At 45.4% G+C, this 15,405-nt stretch overlaps 1 long non-coding RNA gene across 1 annotated transcript in view; it reads right to left on the bottom strand.

Moving 5' to 3' along the window:
* Nucleotides 1-1,028: 1,028 nt before the first annotated feature.
* Nucleotides 1,029-15,405, bottom strand: part of LOC144771088 (uncharacterized) — a 44,490-nt gene continuing 30,113 nt past the window's right edge. Inside the window, exon 2 of the long non-coding RNA XR_013599098.1 lies at nt 1,029-4,192. This is a non-coding gene — a long non-coding RNA (uncharacterized LOC144771088). The remainder of the gene's footprint in view (nt 4,193-15,405) is intronic.

Genomic DNA, 15,405 nt, shown 5'->3' on the forward strand with positions numbered 1-15,405 from the left:
CGTGGGTCTCCCTTCCATTTTTGCTGTTGCTTCATGTATTTTTGCTGGTGTTGGATGCTCTGGGCACTGTGCCACTGTTATTCAGTGCCACGGTGCAAGTGCTCCCTATTGTGAATTGATGTAATAATCAGTGGTTCTATGTTTGGCTATTTGGTTAACTTGTCAGACCCTAGGCTAGCGCACTGAGTGTGCCCAGGGCGTGTAAATCCAAATGCTGCTGGTGAGCCTGCAGCACTGGTTGTGCCACCCACAGAAGCAGCCTTGTAAAATGTGTCTAAGGTCGCCATTGCAGAGCCGGCAAGCAGTCTGGTACTGTCATGCTGACTGGGCAAGTGCACCCACTTGCCAGTCCCTAAACCTTCCCTTTCCTTCTTATCAGTCACCCCTAGGGTAGGCCCAAGGCAGGGTGCATTGTAAGTATAAGGTAGGACAAGCCCTGGTGTGTGTGGCATGTCCTAATAGTGAATAAAAGCCATTTTCGTTTTTCACGATTGCAAGGCTACCTGTTCTCCATAGGCCAGAATGGGCTGTTAGAATTATTACATTTTATAATCCAAACTGATTCGGAGAACATAGTAGGAATTCGAGTTTAGTATGCCTGAACTCATAATGATAAAATGCATCTTTAGTGAAGTTGGTTTTAACATTCTGTGTTTGCAAATACCACTTTTGGAAAGTAGGTATTTGCTTGTCTAATCTTTCAAGCCTGCCTCTGCTAGGTTGTGTATTCCTTTGTCTGGTTTTGTGAGTGACAGGGCTGGGGGATTCCAAGAGACAGGATGAGTCAGCCCAGAGGTGAATAGACAGATCTGCATCTAGATGAGAGGGAGGAGTTGCACCTGAACCTTGAATAGGGCTATGCCTGCCTTCCACAATGCTGGCTCCACCTCCTGGGGAGCGGCTGATGCCTCTGCTGGAGTTCTGGACTTTTTGGTTCCGTCCAGAGGTGTCAGGGATAACACCCGAAGACCCCGGAGTTCTACCTGCCTCGGTGCACAAACAAACAGAAACACGGGCTTCTCGATGGTGGCGTCAAAGACCAAAGGTTTATTACTGCAGGGACACAGAAGTCACAGAAACTACACATGGGCAGTATCTAGGAGCCTGTTCAATTTGTACAAAGAGGGTTGCTCCTTATATACTGAATATTGGGCTTCAGGCAAATTCTTTACATGTTAGCACATTCAAAAAACCTTTGTATCTTAAACAATAAATATTTGGCGTTGCACAGGAATCGTCAACAATATCTGATGTCAAAACATTACGAACGAGGGGTTCCCACTATTCCATCATAATCCCATGTCAATTTCTCATTCAAGACCCGGACCGCCTCATCGTAAATTTCGTTACCTCCCCCTAATAAAGGCCCAGAAGGAAAGGAGCAGAGCCAGGTGCAGAAGATAGAACAGTAGGATAAGAGATGTTTGTGGGTCGTAAATGGGCAAGGCTACCAGCTTCGGCCGCCTAATCATGATCAAGCCAACGGACACGAGAACCAGTATAGCAGGACTGGCCTCAGGCTGGGGAGGCAGCTCTTGCTGAGTCATGCTGCCACAGCGTTGCTTGCCTAAGGTGCACGTGTCACTAGCAAGGTGAATTGCCTGCTAAAGCCTACGTGTCCTTAATTGAAAGAGGTTATTGCGTGTTCATTGACTATGTGAGGGCAAAGAATACAAAATGGCTTCCGTGTTCTAAGATGGATGCCACGGGTAGATCAGAAATGTGTTTGTAACAGGAGTGCTCTTGCTCGTAGCATAGCGAAACCACCAGGATATACTAAATGGATCATTTGCGGTTCACTGATACCAAAATTATGTATTTGCGACAATGTTAAAAACACGGGTTCAAATCGTCACGGAACCTCAGACCCTCCTTTTGCCCTTACATAGGCAATTACTCAGTCTATGTCAGAATCTAACTCTATGCTCATTAGGTCAGTGACATGTTGTTGCATCATCATCTTGTCTCGTACCTTCTCTCCAAATGCAGGTGGTTTTCTGAAACAGGTTGCAGCACAGAGACTACACAAAGCGGGACCACATTGGATAATAAGGCAGCATGAGAACAGAAATACTAGGATGACACCAATGACCATCAGAACCTTCCATCCCCACGCTGATACCAGAGTCCAAAACAACTCCATGAAGGACCAGTTTCCCTTGTCTACGTGTATAGAGTCGGAAATCTTGTGTAGCTTAGAGATCGCTTCATAGACGGTTGGAGCATTATTGGGAATAAAAACACAGCAGCTCGATTGGATCATTCTGCATACCCCACCTCGATCTGCAAGTATTACGTCTAGAACCATACGGTTCTGCAACGTCATGAGACGATCCGCCTGAAGCTCAGCTGTTAAGTTACTAAGGGCACCAGCAGTTTCTGTAATAGTAGATTCAACTACCCGTGTTAGTTGACGTAGATTTCTACTATTGGCCATAGGCCCCCAAAACGGAAGGAAACCTTTGAAGAAGTCTCCAGCTTCCTGACCAGCAGTATCTTCCTTGCTGAAGACACCTCTTGGTACTCTGGTCTTGTGATAATCTGAAGAAGCAGTGTATGTCGGAGGTAACAATCGAGCAATATAACATGAACCTGAGAAGTCAGCAGGCAGCCATGTATACGCTCTGTCTTGACAGATGAAGTAAGTACCCCTAGCAGTAAGGAAGGCAGGGGAGGAGTTAGACGGAAATACGTAAGTCTCAACGCACTCACTCCTCCCTAGCTGAGCTCTCAGATTTCTCCCATTTCCTTGCAAACAGACCTGACCTCGGTGAGGCACGACCCAGACTGAAGTGGACCTTTTACGCTTGCTTTCTCCCAAACTAAGGCGATACTCGGTAGAGTTCCAACTCAAATACACCCGTAATTCATCTCTAGGGTAAGACGGAGTATTATTGACGTCTTTAATCATGTCAATAATTCCCTGGACTAAAGCTTTGTTGGCTGAGTTGTATTTAGTGGACCGTGGTGGACGCGGAGGATAGGTCTCAAGGGCATAGGAAAAAATGGTCTGAAAGGCCTGAAATGATCCATTATAGCTAAAAGGCAAGACTAAATAGGGAATGCCTTTATCCATAGTGTGAGGTATCAAGCCACACACCCAGCAGTCTGTAGTATTAACTACCAGTTGGTGTTGATGCAAGAGCTGTACAAATGTATTGTTAATAAATTCTGAGCGTCGAGCTTGTTCGTGTTCAGGAAACGAGTGAAAAGAATGCATAGAAGAAACCGTAGAAGTAGTAGGATCAAGGGGAGGTACTGTAGTTACCGGCATGAAAATCAAATGCACACCAAAGATGATTCCACCCACCAACGTTATTAAAACAATTAAAAATGTAACTGCACATTGCATTAGAAAGCATTTGCTGTGAAGTATTCTGTACAGTCTATTTCTGCGAACATAAATTACATTCTTTCGTTGCAGCTCAGGAAGCTCCATCTTCTACAATCCGCTCGTGACCACTGATGATGTGTACGTAGATGAAAATGCCTCTATCAGCCCTGGGAGTTCCCAGAACTAACAGAAAGATCGACCTTGTGTCTGACCCCCGCAGATTCAACTAAGCACACAGCCACGACCCTACGGCTACCCAGACGGCAAGGCAAAATTTAAAACAACAAAATAATAGCAAACTTCCTGGCTGGAGGCAATGTATCAAAAATTCAATGTGAAAATAGGCAGTTTCCTGCTTTATTTGTCCATATTGCGAGATCGCAAGTTGTATCTCAGTTTTGCAGGAGCTGTCTGGTCTGGAAATAATGTATTTTCAGCCGACGTTGCAATGTTCACGTTTGCAGATGACAAATGTTCTTTTGGTGCAGATGGCAAATGTTCAGGGTTCAAAAGAGCAGTTTCAGGAGGAGAGCCAGAGTTTGATGTATCAGTGATCAGTTCTGCATCACTGAAAGGAATGAAACTGGGTATTTGTTCTGCTTCAGAGGCACTGATTCCTTTCTTTACCCAGTTGTCGTAAGGAAGTGGCAGAGGCACACGTTTGACGTGTGTCGTATGGATCCAATTCTTCCGTCCGGCCACACGAATAGCAGTTCTCGTCGCCAACAAGACTTGGAAGGGGCCAACGAATCTGGGCTGAAGATTTTTCGTTCTTGCAAAATTTCTAATGACTACTTGATCCCCAGGTTTCAGCTGATGACCTGGACTCTCCGGTGGTTTTGGCAATGCATCGAAAACCTGTTGGTGAATAAGGCTCAATTTAGCAGTCAAGTCGAAAAGGTAATCAATTAACATTGGGTATTCCAGCTGCTTAAATTCTTTCGGTCTAGGTACCCCCCAAACATTCGCAGGACGACCAAAAATTATTTCATATGGACTAAGCCCTACTCTAGAATGTACAGTTGCTCTTGTTGATAACAAAGCCAAAGGCAGTGCATCTGGCCAGGGCAAACCCGTGGATGCTTGTATCTTAGCAAGTTTCAGTTTAAGGGTGCCATTGTAACCCTCAACTAAACCCGCGGACTGGGGATGATTCGCACTGTGAAACTTTTGTCTAATCCCTAGGCCGGCACACACACTCTGCATAACTTTCCCTACGAACTCACTTCCGTTATCTGACCATACAATCCGTGGCATTCCGAATCTGGGGAAGTATTCTTTAAGAAGGATTTTGGCAGTGGACAAGGCAGTATTGTCCTTCAGTGGGTATGCTTCAATCCATCTAGAGAACGCACAAACTACCACTAGGACGTACTTTAGATTGTTACAACGATTCATATGAATGAAGTCTAACTGAATCACTTCAAAGGGGCAGGAAGGAGGAGCGAAGTGACCTGCAGGTGTGGGGATTCCCTTGCCAGGATTATGCATCAAGCATACCATACAATTTCTCACCACTCTCTCTGCACACTTACTAATCCCATCATTCTTCCAAACTGGAGCCAACATCTTACAAATCCCTTTAGAACTGATGTGCGCTGCTCCATGTGCCATCGTTACTACTGCAAGCACATACGCATCAGGCAACATCCAACGCTGTTGTTCTGACAAGTCAATCCAACACCCACTCGAGTCCAATTTACCCGTGCTCTCTTTCCATGCAAGCTTTTCCTCCTCAGTCGCCTCTTTCTGAATTTCTTTCACGCTTTCCACTGTGTCCTCACACATTCCAGACTCAGAAATCCATCTTGCAGACGTTGCAACATACATTCTGCTCATCATATTTCTAGCTGTCTGTTTTGCAGTCTCATCGGCAAAAGCATTCCCACGACCAACATCATCCGTGATTGCTTTATGAGCACTGCATTTCACAATCGCAACTTCAGTCGGCAAGGTTAGAGATTCCAACAAGTCATTAACTAGCTGGCCATGTTGAATCTTAGTCCCATGGGACGTAATGAAACCTCTCTCTTTCCACAAACGGCCAAAACTATGGGCTACGCCGAACGCGTACTGACTATCTGTGAACACATTCACTCTCTTTCCCTTAGCTAAAACGCACGCTCTTGTTAGCGCGATCAATTCTGCAGCCTGGGCAGAATTCTGACTCACTCTTGCAGTCTCCACAATCGTACGCAAAGTCGTTACTGCATAGGCAGCAGTCACATCACCATTCTCCAATTTGAAGCAAGACCCATCAACATACAATGTGCCATCTGGATCTGATAACGGAGTGTCTTTTAAATCAATTCGTCCTTTTGTTTCTTCCTCAGTTCTGAAACAACAGTCATGTGGTTCGGAATCACTCGACTCTTGGCTAGTCGGCAACAATGTTGCTGGATTCAATACATTGCATCTTTTGATCTGAATATGACTCGCTAGCAATGTCAGTTCGTAACCTGATAATCTAGCACTGGTAAGGTGTTGCGTCTTGGTTCGGTTCATGAGTGTATCCACAGCATGAGGAACCATAACCACTAGCATGTTGTTCATTACTAAACCAGCAGATTGTCGAATGGAGGCTGCAGCTGCGGCTGTAGCTCTCAAGCAACTAGGCAACGCTCTAGCTACCGGATCTAACGTTGATGAAAAATACGCACAAGGGCGTTGTTTATCACCAAATTTCTGTGTCAAAACACTCAACGCACAACCTTCTCTCTCATGGACATAGAGCGTGAATGGCTTACTGTAATCGGGTGTACCCAATACAGGAGCTGAACACAGTGCATTTCGTAACTCAGAAAAACTCTCCTGACATTCGGCAGACCATGGCACTGGACTCGGAACATTTTTCCCAGTCAAAGCTACCAACGGTTTTGCCAAAAGAGAAAAATTTGGGATCCATTGCCTACAATATGAGGTAATACCTAAAAAGGCACGTACTTCTCTCTGCGTGCTAGGAACATTCATCTGTGTAATTGCTTTTATTCTCTCTGGGGTCAACTTCCTTCCCTCCTTTGACAAGAGATGACCTAGGTAGGTCACTTCTTGGCAACAGTATTGCATTTTTGAAGGTGACACCTTGTGATTCAAATTTGACAAATGATGCAATAAAGAAATTGTAGCTGTTTTGCAAGTTTCCTTGTCATCGGCAGCCACTAGAAGATCATCGACATATTGTATTAAAGCAGAACCAGGAGGAAGTACAAAGGAGTCTAACTGGCTTTTTAATGCTTGACTGTAAATGGATGGGCTTTCACAATAACCTTGTGCAGCACGTTTAAACCTGAAGCTTCGTCCTCCTAGAGAGAAACCGAAGATATCTCTGCTTTCCTCGGCTATCGGAATGCTGAAAAAGGCATTTTTCAAGTCGATAACCGAAAACCATGTTGCGGTGGCAGGAATCAACGTTAACAATGTAGTAATGTCTGGAACCACAGGAAACTGTGGAATCACAATTTTATTAACCTCTCTAAGATCAATTACAAACCTATATACTGGAGGTTTTGTTGGGTCAGTTCGTTTCAGAATGGGCAGTACAGGACTATTACAGACATTACCTCTAGTTTCTTCTACAACGTCTTTCTTGATCAGATCTTGCACTATCAGTAGGAGCGCACGCTCACCTTCACTCGAGATCTTGTATTGTGGTATTCGTGGAAGTTTGGCATTTGTTTTCAAAGTTACTACATAGGGTGGAATTTCTAAAAGACCTACATCATTAGGACCAGTCGCCCAAAGAGTATCAGGGAGAGAACGCAGCTCTGGTGGGAGCGCATCCATCGATAAGTACATCGGAGAAATTATTCTTTTACCCAACGTAAGCTGTACTCCTGCCGGAGAACAGTACAATGTCGCGTACAGGCGTTTTAATAAGTCTAAACCAAGTAGATTTTCATTACAACCTGTCGTCAAAATCAGGGGAGCTTTCAAGTGGCGGGGTCCAACAGAAATAGACAAAGGACCAGAGACAGGGTTGTGAACAGGGGCGCCTGAAAAACCTACTGAAACGTTTGTTGAGCCAGACAAAGGTGCGCCAGGGAGTTTCGCATGTATGATAGAACTTTTTGCTGCACCAGTATCCAACAGAAACGGTTCGACTATACCTGATGTTGCTACTGCGACATAAGGCCCACTCTGATCTACTGGAACTGATACTACTCCCTCTCTTTGTCCATGGCTGTCCTAGTACTCCCTTGGCTGAACTTCCTCACTAGCTTCATAGTAGTCTTCAACATGATACTGTTGAGACCTATTTTGTTGGGCAGATTGTCCATTTCGCTGATCGAAATGATTAGAAGGGCGATCACTTGTCTGTGGAGGCATAGCACCTCGTCCTCGACCTCTAGAGTTTTGTATAGAACCACCACGACCTCTCTGAGCTGTCGCAGCATTATTTTGCGCTAAGACTGGACACTCAGTCTTATAATGGCCTTCCATTTTGCAATAAGCACACTGATTCCATTGGTACTGTGGCCTCTGAGAATTATACTCCGTTCTTTGATATGACCCTTGCTGTGTATGAGAATTATTCGTGCGAGGCGGATATGCTTGCTGTAAAAGAACTTTAGTTTTTAAATCTTTCGTCTTTTTATCTGATTTTTCTTTCTCCTCTTTATCCCTATTTTCATAGTACTGGGCAGTCGCAAGTATTTGCGCAGTCGTAGAGACAGCCCACGCACTTTCAGAATTCTTTAATTTACCACTAAGTTCTGGCAACAAATTGTGCACAAATTTATCAACAAATAATCTCTGGCCTCCTTCTGTGCTCATATCCTGACCACTATGATCCACGAAAGTCTCTTCGAATCTTGTGAAAAAGTCGGAGACGCTTTCGTCTTTCTTCTGTTTGCACGCGGACAATTTGTCCCAGTTAACGCGTAATGCTGGCATTAGGGTTTTCATTAAATCGATTATTCTACCAGGTAAATTAGCAATTAAGGGTTCAGGTTTAGAACCACCTATTTGTTGACCATCCGCTGCAATTATAGCTGCCCAATCACCACCTAGGGCAACTGGATGATTCTCTTTACGAATCTTAGCCCAAATTGGTTGCGGTACTACATTACCAAACAGCAGATCTATGTCAGCTAGATTCAATACACAAGCGTCAACTGTCTGAGCCAACTCTTTGTAGTATCCTGCAGGATTTTTACGCGGATCTGGCAAGGCCTGTTTCACTGCTAATACTTCAGCTCGTTTCCATGGAATATGTATCCATACTCTCTGGAATTGGGCTGGAGCGGCTGCAATACCAAGGTTTACATTAGCTTGTACAGCTTCACGCCAAATTGGTGGAACCTCCCTCATTGGGTATTGACGATTTTGTTTCGTACTATGTTTCTCTAACTCCCTCGGTGAACGAAGGGATGGGTCATTCCTATAACTTAAAATCAGTTCCATCGCTTCTTTTATATTTTGACCAACTATCGTACCTGCAGCAAACTCTTTCTGAACATTAATTAATTCTTCTAGATTTGATTCAGGGTCATCCTTTTCCAATTCCTCACGTAGAAGGAAGCACATTTCATCGAACACATATCGTTGTGTCGGTTCGTTCCATTGCATAAATGTATTTAATACATCTTGTACATTATATCTTCCAACTTTCGAAACCCATCTAAGAGCAGTGGAATCTAATATTCCTCGCTCTTCAGTACTGGGAAGCTGACTACGTCTCTGCACAGAGTCAGAGGTAGGAGTCTTAATCAGAGTTTTATAGAAGGGAGATAGAATATTAGAGACAGAATCAGTGATTCTCCGACGAACAGAAAGTGGAGTCATAATATTAGCAGAAGCAGTAAATAGAGTAGCAGTTGGAACAGATAGATCAGGAACAGTAGGAGTAGCGGGCAAAATAGCCTGTGAACTAGCAGGTGTGAGCGATACAGGTATAGGTAAAGAAGCCGGCAACCCTGGAAGAGGGGGTGTCGAAGGAACATTAATATTGACCACAGGAGGTACAGGAACTTGATTCAGAGGAGCAGGAACACCAGGTTGTCCAGCAACCGGTAATTGAACATTCGGTATAGGTGGAGCCGTAGCACCCTGTGCATACGGTGGGGGTGATCGTAACAAGTAAGACAACAGGGGATCCTTTTCAGGGTCCTCTACTATCTTAGCTGTACTCGATGGAAAAGCAGGATAGCACTTGTCTATCGCTAAATTACGCTCTCTATTGGCCACCTCCATCGCTTTCTCAGACTCGTTGAGTTGCAGCTGCTTAGCAGACTGTTCTAAAGTCAACTCTTGCTCTTTCTGTTCTTTCTTCAACTTTTTAATTTCTCTCTGTTTAGATTCTTTTCGCCAATAACGGAAAGAATCAAACATTGCCGGCCGGGCTTTCTTCTTGAACAATTTCGTTTCTAAATTATCAAGAACTTGGGGTTCAAAACTACCATGCAGTGGCCAACTAAGGACACCATCTTTCTCTGTATAGTGGATCCATACCTCGTTATAAGAGATAGGGCCCACACCAAATTTGCAATATAGATCATAAAGGGGAGTTCCAATCGGAGGAACCGAACACGAGTCCTCCAACTGGGAATCACTGTTGCAACTAAAACAAGACAACATACAATTTCTCCGACTTACCATTTTATAATCCGGAACACAGAACAGACAAAACACAAACAAAAGGTGCGCACTCGAACCAAGAACTTAGGCCTACCAAAGCGAACAAATGTATCGATACCCAGACTAAACCAAATGATTATCTTAACCAGAACAACCAGTGATAATCTTACGAAACCAAACCAAACCAAAAACTAAAAGGATTATCCAAACAGGAGCAACCCTTACGAAGTAACCAACTAGCAACCACTTAATACTTAACTGAGGCACTGAAGACGTCACCAAGGAGAAACCCGTCACGTCTCGCCGTACTAAGGACTACACCTCGGGTCCAAGACAGGGCGACGGTCAAGGCAACGAACCACTGCAGCCGTCTGAACGGGAACCCTCGTGGAAGAGAACGTCGGGCCACTTTTGCGATATGCCGGGATCGATGAAGTGGGGCGCCTCCCTCTGAAATCTTCACACGAAGCTTCTCGAACTCTTCAGGCTTTTGGACCGGTACCGAATGACGTCGCCCCACGTTGGGCGCCAATTGGAGTTCTGGACTTTTTGGTTCCGTCCAGAGGTGTCAGGGATAACACCCGAAGACCCCGGAGTTCTACCTGCCTCGGTGCACAAACAAACAGAAACACGGGCTTCTCGATGGTGGCGTCAAAGACCAAAGGTTTATTACTCAGTCAGTCAGTCAGTCAGTCAAAAAGGCTTTATTTCGACATATAACAATATCTTAAAAAGCATACATACAATAAGAAAAAATACTTTTCAGTACATTTAAAATAAACCGTAACTTTCTGCTATCAGAAAATGGATCTGTAGGTTTTAAAATAAGCATTTAGTTTAAAACAGACCATGGTAAAAAGTGTAATTAAACAATTTGCCTAAGTCTTTTTGACCGGATTCGCCATGCCCACCCAAGGTACTTCGAGGTGGCACATGCGTAAAAAGTACGGGTGTCCGAATAGAGAATCCTTAAGGCCACGTTGCAATGCCTAGTGCCCAGAGTACGACACATAGGCTTAAGCCATTTTGACCGTGGAACTATGTATGCAGGACACTCAAATAAAAAGTGGGGGACAGATTCTCTGCGCTGTGGGCAGAAGGGACACCACGGAGCAGTCTGGTATGGGATTTTCCAATGACAAGTAAATTCCATTACAGGGAGAAGACCAGTTCTGAATTTAAAATACAAGGACCTTTCCCAAGGGGCTGAGATGGTGTCCAGATACAGTTCTCTATAGGGGGTATCTTTGGACTCCATGAAGTTTCTAGTCGACTTGCATATCGAGGTGGAGGAATTCCTTCTGTTTGTTACCCAATTCCAGTAAAGTTGTTTAATTGTGGATTTGGGAGGGGCTGACTGTTGATGCCATGCTTCTTCTAGCCCCAAATTGGTAAGTAAGGCTTTAATGTCCGTTAGCCACTTTATTTTCGCCCACCCTGTCGATCTTAGTATCTCCCGTAGACCATCCGCATAACTTGAGAGTTCAGGAACTCTCCAGATGCGAGCCCACAGAAGCAAAGGGCGTAACTTCGCTAGATCTTCTATGGCCCGACAGCCCATGTCCAATTGCAGAGGCAAGATGGGGACAGACGGGCCAAGGGACATCAGGCTTCTCAAGAAGGAATTCTCAGCTCGAGTAAGGTCTTTCAAGTTCGACATTCCCCATAATTCCGCCCCATACAAGGCAGCACTTACTCCTCTGGCCGCGTAGATGTCCAATACTGCAGCTATGGGTTTAGTTGAGGCTGCTCTCTGCTCTTTTAGCAGGGTCCCGGTTATTCTTTTTAGGTTTAACAACATTTTAAGCAGATGCTGGTCCCATTTCATGGAATCCACCAACCTGATGCCCAGATAATCGAAGGTTTTTGTCCTGTCCAATGCCACAGAGCCCAATGTTGGCGGAGGGCCCAGTTTTTGCGGAGGGTTCAAAATAAGGTACTTTGTTTTGTCTGTATTTATACAGAGTCCTCTTTGTTTACAAAAATCGTCAAAGCCTAAGAGAAGCTGTTGTAGGCCCATTGGCGATTTTGACAGGAGCAAAGTATCGTCCGCAAAAAGCAGGGTGGGAATAAAGCGACCTGCCAGACGAGGGGCATCTGCTGGAATCCTTAACAAGTGGTCCACCACCCCATTAACATAGAGCGAAAAGAGTGTTGGGGCAAGGACACACCCTTGCCGCACTCCTCTGTTCACATCTATTCTTCGGGTTTTTTGGCCATTGGGACCCCAGCGAATTTGGGCGTAGTTGTTTTCATGAAACTTCATGACCAGGTGGAGCAGGTAAGGTGGCAGGCCAAGATCATTAAGAACCTTCCATAGATTATTTCTGGGGACCAAATCGAAGGCCGTCCGGAGGTCGATGAAGGCCAAGTATAATGTACCCTTCCCAATTGTGACGACCTTCCAGTGGATCATAAGAAGCCTTAGTGATTGTTCAATTGTTCCAGTGCCAGCACGGAACCCTGCCTGAAAATCCGAGAGGATCCTGTTCTCATCTGCCCATTGTTGTATTCTTGTTAAAAGAACCTTGCCTGCGACTTTTTGTGAGCAGTCGATCAGGCTGATTGGCCTGTAGTTCCCTGGGTCATCTCTCGAACCTTTTTTGTGAAGGGGAACCACTTCAGCGGCCATCCAAGAGGCAGGCAGAGGTGCGCTTTCCAAAGCAGCATTCAAAACCGAGGAGATCAGTGTGCTCCAATCATCTATATCCGCTCGGAGCAAGTCACCCGGAAGACCATCGGGGCCAGCCGCCTTGCGTGGAACCAGAGATTTTATTGCACTTTCCGCTTCTATCTTAGTGAACAGACTTTCCTCGAATCTTTCCATCACTCTGAGGGGCTGAGGTAAAACGAAATCCAACGCTTCAACTGCGGTTGCCGTATACAATTTCGAAAAATGTGTAAACCATAAGTCCTCGGTTATATTACAGGTGATAACTGTATCAAGGGGTCTGTTCTTCTTGTGAACTAAGTCCCAGAAAGCTTTTGCGTTTTTTCCGCCACTGGCAGTTCGGAGATCCTGCCAGAACTTGTCTTCCCAGTCTCTCTTTGCTGTTTTAAGCTCCGATTTATAGCCCTTCCGTTCAGTGGATATTAGGATAGCATTTCCACTTTTCACCGCCAATATCAGGGCTCTCTTCTTGGCACGACACTCCTTCGTGTACCATCCTGACTTGCCTTTTTGGTTATTACGATTAGGGTTCCCATTTTTTACTTTGGCCTTGAAAAGGTCCCCAATTGAGAGTGCGACCTCACAGAACAATGCTGTAATCTGATTAGGGCAAATAGGCTGACTTTTTAAAATGGCACTGGCTGTGGAAGTAACAGTTCTGATACATGCCATTTTCTCCTCATCTATTGCCACTTTGTCCCATTTCAAGCGTCTTAAGCAGTTTGTTGGGACCACTCCTCCCAGTGGCCCTGTTGCGAAAGCATCATGGTTTCCACTTCCAGGGAAGTTCTCTTTCCACCAGATTGATAAGGTCAAAGAAAGGGCGTTATGATCACTGTCCAGGGAGGGAAGAACTACCATATCCTTCATATGAGCCCACAAAGAAAAATTTAGAAGGATATAATCGATCCGGGAAGAATGGCCGACCCTGTTATATGTATGAGCCCCCACTAGGTCTGATGGTGTCCTCCCATTGGCTGCCCTTAGGCCATGCTCTAAAGTGAGGGAATTTAGTTGGATGATTCTGGGAGTCCAGCTATTTATGATGGGCAAGTCAAGTGACGGGACACCTCTCCTAGAATCTTCATCATTTAGATCCAAGGATTCATCGCAGGGACACAGAAGTCACAGAAACTACACATGGGCAGTATCTAGGAGCCTGTTCAATTTGTACAAAGAGGGTTGCTCCTTATATACTGAATATTGGGCTTCAGGCAAATTCTTTACATGTTAGCACATTCAAAAAACCTTTGTATCTTAAACAATAAATATTTGGCGTTGCACAGGAATCGTCAACAATATCTGATGTCAAAACATTACGAACGAGGGGTTCCCACTATTCCATCATAATCCCATGTCAATTTCTCATTCAAGACCCGGACCGCCTCATCGTAAATTTCGTTACCTCCCCCTAATAAAGGCCCAGAAGGAAAGGAGCAGAGCCAGGTGCAGAAGATAGAACAGTAGGATAAGAGATGTTTGTGGGTCGTAAATGGGCAAGGCTACCAGCTTCGGCCGCCTAATCATGATCAAGATAACGGACACGAGAACCAGTATAGCAGGACTGGCCTCAGGCTGGGGAGGCAGCTCTTGCTGAGTCATGCTGCCACAGCGTTGCTTGCCTAAGGTGCACGTGTCACTAGCAAGGTGAATTGCCTGCTAAAGCCTACGTGTCCTTAATTGAAAGAGGTTATTGCGTGTTCATTGACTATGTGAGGGCAAAGAATACAAAATGGCTTCCGTGTTCTAAGATGGATGCCACGGGTAGATCAGAAATGTGTTTGTAACAGGAGTGCTCTTGCTCGTAGCATAGCGAAACCACCAGGATATACTAAATGGATCATTTGCGGTTCACTGATACCAAAATTATGTATTTGCGACAATGTTAAAAACACGGGTTCAAATCGTCACGGAACCTCACTGCCCTACACACTGAAAGAAGAGAAGGAGTCCTGTAAACAAAGTGCTCCAGGACTGTACTTGCCTTCCACAATGCTAGCTCCACTCCCAGTGGGGTGTCTGATGTTTCTGCCCTGCACTGTGAAAGGAAAGGAGAAGTCTGGTAAACAGAGTGCTTCAGAACTGGTTTGGACTGGGCAAAGGCCCCTCTCCCCTCAGAGAACAAACGATTTTGGAGTATAAATATTGGGACCCTGATCCCATGAAATTAGATCACTTTGGACTACAAGAAGATACCTTTACTGAGGAGAGGAACCTGAAGAAACTGAGGAGAGACTATTCCCAAGCTGAAGTGCAGCTTGGGGGATTGGCCTGCAGTGGTTGCCTTACTGCCAAAGGAAGGAGAAAGGAACTTTGTGTACTTTGCTTTCAACTTGTGAAGGATCTCCAAGGGCTTGGAAAAGAGCTTGCCTCCTGCTGAAGTATCAGGGACAACAGACTTCACACCCCAGCTCCCCAGAGTTCTTTGGAAGTGCCTGCTGCTGTTTTGGGCCTTCTGAGGAACTGCGTGTCGCAAGGAGCTGGAAGCGCGACTCATCGAGGAAGAAGCGTGTCGCCGTTGCTGTGCCTGCCATCGCAACTCCGAAGGAGGGTGTCGCCACTGGAACTGTCGCATTGCACCCCATCGAGAGGAGCGTCTCGCAATGAAGAGGAAGCGTGTCGCCGTCGCTGGTGCTGCCGTCGCAACTCCGTAGGAGGGAGTCGCTGCTGTAGCTGTCATATTAAAACGCATCAAGAGAAGAGTCTCGAAACAAGGTCGGAGCGTGTCACTGTCGCTGGGCCTGCAGTCGCAACTCCGAAGGAGGGTGTCGCCACTGAAACTGTCGCACTGCACCGCATCGAAGAAAAGCGCCTCGCAGCCACG

The sequence above is a fragment of the Lissotriton helveticus genome, chromosome 1_1 (genome assembly GCF_964261635.1).
Source record: "Lissotriton helveticus chromosome 1_1, aLisHel1.1, whole genome shotgun sequence".
NCBI lineage: Eukaryota > Metazoa > Chordata > Amphibia > Caudata > Salamandridae > Lissotriton > Lissotriton helveticus.